At 37.3% G+C, this 5,819-nt stretch overlaps 1 pseudogene; it reads left to right on the top strand.

Moving 5' to 3' along the window:
* The first annotated feature begins 1,111 nt into the window (after window positions 1-1,111).
* Window positions 1,112-3,860, top strand: LOC133863168 (protein neprosin-like; annotated as a pseudogene).
* Window positions 3,861-5,819: the final 1,959 nt, after the last annotated feature.

Here is a 5,819-nt window from a genome sequence, read left to right as displayed (position 1 = left end):
GCAAGGAAACTCCCACTCAACCCACTACATGTAAATAGCCCATGATAGGCTAGACATTTCTTGACTGACCCATTACCCATCACAGTTTCTAACCACGTACGAACCCACGTTGCCACTACTCAGAAGAATTTGGAAGTTGCAGGGGATGACACCGTTTTGGAGGAATTGAATTAACAGAATTTGAAAGACATAAGAATAACATATATTCCAGCTGTGCTTTGATCATCCAACCGGGCGCGCATAACAGATCCTCCCATAGCCTCTCTTGGGGTACACAGAATACGCATCTCCCTCTTCATCTACCACCTCCCTTGCCCGCCGCGGACTGCGTCACCGGAGCAACGGAACCCAAGGACGCCACCGGAATAGTACACCTCGCCAAAGGAGAAGACAAACCAAAGAAACAGAATCATTGATTGCATGATTGATGTGTATTTGGCTGAGCTGTTGGATCATAAGTATCTTGATTGTGATCTGTGATGGTAGCAACACTGTCATAACTAACAAATACTATTGTGGTAGACGTATAGTGATAAAAAGAAGGAAGAAGGGTTCTGATGATGCTTGAGAGAATAGAAATTTAAAGTTAGTTAAAAAGAAAGAAATTTTTCTCACTCTAGTGTCTGTTTGTGATAAAGACGGTGGTTTTGACGTCCGTCGGAGGTGAAGAAATTTTTGAGAGAATGGTTTCTGTCAACTTAACAGAAAACCAATAGGATGATTCTTATTTATATTGATACACATAGACTAGTTACATGGTAAGAATAAGAATAAAATCTGTGCCTAGTTTATAGGGATACAAAATAATTACAAAAGAAGGAAGTAATGAATACAAGAAATACAATATCTTTAAAGTCAAGTCTTGGACTGCACGTGTAGGTATGTAAGGAAAGTCTTGAGCTGCTCACATAGGTCTTGTACAGCACGCATAGTGATTAAGGAAAGGTCCTGTGAGTAGCTCCAATATGGCAGCATATCAGTAATATTCCTTGCTGAATTGGGATCCTTGATTGTGGGGAAAGATGCTGAATTAGACTCTGTAGTCTCAGTATAATCCGGATGCTTATGAGTCAAGGCAAAGGCTCCAATTAGGTTAGAATCTGCTGCTGATATGGGAGAAGGATCCTCTGATATTATGGAAGGATCCTCGGCTGCTGATGTGGAGATTGAGGCAGCAAGTGCTGATGTGGATGGACAAGTTCTTGCTGAGCTAGTTGCTGAGGTGGAGGCAGCATGTACACTAACAGGAGGAGTGTAGGTGGATCCGTGGTTTTGTTGAATGGGAAACGATGAGTTGACTGATCCAGTGTTTTTGAGTTTATTTCATTTTGTGTTTCAAGCTTATGTGTCCAAATTTTATTGGATGTTGTAAATAAGAGTGTTTACACAACATCCATATAGAAGGGGCTCTCTTATGTAAATGGTTCTAGACTAAGCTAATATAGGCACATATTTTTTTTAGGACTCTGTCCAGGGTTCTCCATGCACAACTTCTAAATTTTGTGGTTCTTTTTTATCACTTCCAAATTCGTACAAGCTAATTATGTAAAGTTTTGAATTAAAATTGAATGGTTTGTAACTGTCTTACCTTAACTTAGGTAAAGGATTTGTATTTATAGAACATTCAGTTACAGAGGATAATTATGTTGTACTCACGAGTATGTATATATATTTGTGAAAGCTGCTTACAAATCATGATAAACTATACAACAAACTCATATTAATTTGGCGTGTTGAGCACAGTGCTTACCTTGTTCTGGATCCTGGGTTTATTGGATCCTGGGTTTGTTCTGTGCGACAAAATAGCCTTTGTTGTATAGTTTATTAAAAAAAATAAGAGAAGTTTGAAATTAAACTTTGGTTTTCAATGGCCAATACAAAACTAATTAGAAGATGCATATTTTTCTTGCTAGCCGTATCGTTTGTGCTGAGTGATAGATTTGTTGATGGAGGAAGGATTGGCAACATGGAAAGCAAAGAGTTAATTAGGCATAAAGGAACTGTCAAAACTATTGAGGTCATAATGAATATTATATCTTTCTTAATTTTAATTTTATTTTTCTTTTCCTTGGCTATATATTTTTTGGAAAAATTTCTGGCTTGCTTATATATCCATGGTCTAGTAATTAAAATCTTTAATTGCAGGGTAAGAATGGTGACATAATAGACTGTGTGGATATCTATCAACAACCTGCTTTTGACCATCCATTACTCAAAGATCATATTATACAGGTTAATTTCTTTATTGTTTTTCCTAACTCGGTTGATGTTTTACGGTGTGGTCATTTCATATGTATGATGGGTGCGTACGTGAATTGTAATTTTGTTTGTGGTTAATCAGATGAAACCTAGTTCGATTCCAAAGGTAACAAACCGAGACCTGTACGATGTGGAGCTGCTTCATGGTTGTTGGCTTGAGAATGGACAATGCCCTGAAGGAACAATACCAATTCGACATGCCCGAGAGGGTGAATATTATGCACACCGTACTGTACCCCCAGTTGCACTTGCTCGTCGGAAAGAGCTTAATGTCCGCGTTAATGTGGATACTACAGGTCACGAGGTATATATATATATATATCATATTATAAAACGACGAGTATATACTGTTGTTTTCACATGTATTAATTAATTAACGTGACAATTAAACTAATTAAAATTCCTTATTTTTTCGATCTCTTTTTTAATTAACATATGAATTCTGTTTGAAATTAGTACGCTACAGCTGATCTGGGTCCTGGCAATTACTATGGAGCACATGCAACAATTAACTTATGGAGACCCAAGACAATGGATGGAGACTTTAGCCTTGCTCAAATATGGGTTGTAGCAGGTCCTGCAGAAAAATTAAATAGCATTGAAGCTGGATGGCAAGTAAGTTTAACAATTAAATATTAGAAACTTTTGGATTTTAATTAGATGCGGGAGAAAATTGATCGATGCCATAATAATTAATTTCATGGTTAATTCCAGGTTAATACGCTTAACGGTGAACCCCAGTTTTTCGTATACTGGACTGTAAGTTTTGTCATTTCCTTGCATGCATGATGATATAACTTTAAATTGGCATTAGGAATCTCCATCAAAGCATTAATCCTTACCATGCATGCACGTATCAAATCGCTAATCAATATTAATGCATGCATATATTGTTAAATTTTTTTTTTTTTTTTCTGACTGACTAGCTATATATATATATATATATATGCTTGCATGCTTGTGGTTGTAAAGAGTGATGGCTACGACAAAACTGGGTGCTATAATCTTGACTGTCCTGGTTTCGTGCAAGTAAACAATAATTTTGTATTCGGTTCTTCCCTAACGCCTGTTTCAAGCTACGGGGCGACACAAAGGGATGTAGGGGTGACCGTACACAAGGTAATTAATTATATATATATATATATATAATTTCTTAAACATTTATTCTCTTTACATGCATGTTTTATATATATATATATATGCATGAATATATGATTCAGGATAAGGGAAAGTGGTGGCTACAAGTGCAAGATCAGGTGCTTGGATACTGGCCTGAGTCCATCTTCACAGATTTAGCAAGCACGGCTACTGAAGTCACCTGGGGTGGAGAGATTTTCGACGCAGGCAACGAGGGTCATCACACATCAACTCAGATGGGGAGCGGACATTTTGCGAGTGAAGGCTATGGAAAAGCAAGTTATTTTCGCAATATTCAATACATTGATGACAGTGGCAAATTAATCGACCCTGGTCTGCAATTAGTACCATCTGCAACTAAATCTTCGTGCTATAGTATAAGTGTCGTTGCCTTCGATAAGAATGGAGGCAATGGAACTGTTTTCTATTTTGGGGGTCCTGGGTATTCGGCAGCATGTCCTTAATTAATTAGAAAGGGAAGAAGCTAGAAAAATGTCAAATCATGAAGATGATCAAATTAATTAAGGACAAAAACATGTTTGAGATCAACTAGCTCAAGATTAATTATGCAAATGTTGGACCAAAAATTAATGTAACCATTAATTATTATTTTTGTTTTAAAATTATATCATACTTTAAAAAGGAAAGTTTAATTTCTATGTTATGAACACCGCTTTATACGTGGCGCACTAGATGTTCGAACGCCCATCAAACAAAACTCTCTGAAATTGATACAATGAGGTGTGCGTTCCTTATGAATTGATTTGAAAAAGTTAATGAAATGGTTCGAGGAAAATGCTAATAACATATGTGCTAAAGTTACAATTGGAGCTCATTGAAATCAGTTATAAAGTCCATTCTCATGACTTATTAAGAAATTAATGTAGGACTTAGCGTCCACACACATAAGTTGAATTTGTTAAGAGAATAGCATAATTGTGACAAGTGGTAATCTAAAATACTGACAAATATCCATTTAAATATAATATATAAGCATAAATCAAATAGGATTTTTTGGTATCCTAATATTAATAAGTCGAGAGTTATCAATGTTCAAATTAAATAAAGAAACAAAAAAATACAAATTGAATCATATTGAGGAGTGTAGAACAAACAAAAAATTTAGTCACCAGATCCATGAATGGGTCTATTGTGGCCCAAGCTGGGTCATCTCACCACCCCTGTTCCGGCAAGATGGGATCGGCCTTGTCCTTGGCCAAGGGGGGGTGGCACGGATTTGGGGTGGTTTCAACCACCCCCATTTGGCCTTTTCGGCCACCCCATTCTAATCAGATGGGGGTGGCTTGTGGCCTAGCCACCCCTTTGTGGCCAAGGCCACCCCTTTTGGCCCATAAATATGGGCATTTAGGTGTTCTCAATAATTTCTATTAAAGAAGACAGAAATAAATAACAAAGTGCTTACATTGAAAAATTCGAAAACTTTGTTTGGGTATATTACCACTTCGTAAACATCGAAAGTAAAAGTGAAAATGGTCAAACTTTGATGGGGTAAAGTGTATTTTTCTCATTACAATTGTTTTTAAAAAAATTGAAAAGGAAAAAGAAAAAGGAAATTATTAGGCGTGTGGACGCGGATCACAAGGTGATCCAAGGCGGGTCACCACCAGTGTAACGACCAATCCCCATTGACACAACAATATTGTTTGCTTTTGACTCCTTAGAACTAGATTTTTCAGGAGGTCACAAGCGGGGACCCGTTGTGTCAATAAGGGTGCGAATATATATATATGATCACATCCACATTCCTATATCTAAGCAATGTGAGACGTCGCAATCATCTATTCTTGGAACCCAGTGTCCCCGTTGGAGACCCACATGGTATCACCCCATTCTTAGCGTCCCAACGAGTGTCCACTAGAGACTCTCATGAGCTTATGCACCCTCCCCCATCTCAGGCTGGATAATGACTCTAATACCATTTGTAACGACTCGCAACAACACAATATTGTCCGCTTTTGGCAACCCCGAACCAAACTTCTTAGGAGGTAACCCATTCTGGTACTACTTTCGCAAAAGCATGCTTAATTACAGAGTTCTCATAGGCGCTATTCCTAAATGAAATCTACAACGGTAATAGTGTCAACATCCACTAGGAGGTAACCCATTCTGGTACTACTCTCGTAGAAGCGTGCATATCATGTCTAAATCAAAAAGACAGAACTTAGTTCTAGAATTTGGAGAATACATCAAAACACATAGTGAAATCATGGAACCATTCAAAACACATGGTCACACGTGAAAGTTGTTGATAAGTAGTGAACTCGTTCAACACCATGCAATAGAATTTTTGACTAGTAAGGTAGAAATTAATGCTGATGCAATTTATTAATAACAGATAATATCACATATGTTTTAAAGTCATAACTATCCTCCATATGGCTTAAGCCAGAGGAATGAGATGA

Source organism: Alnus glutinosa, chromosome 3 (assembly GCF_958979055.1).
Source record: "Alnus glutinosa chromosome 3, dhAlnGlut1.1, whole genome shotgun sequence".
NCBI classification, from domain to species: Eukaryota; Viridiplantae; Streptophyta; class Magnoliopsida; order Fagales; family Betulaceae; genus Alnus; species Alnus glutinosa.
The sequence above is the reverse complement of the archived record's forward strand: the minus strand, read 5'-3'. Positions and strand labels throughout refer to the sequence as shown.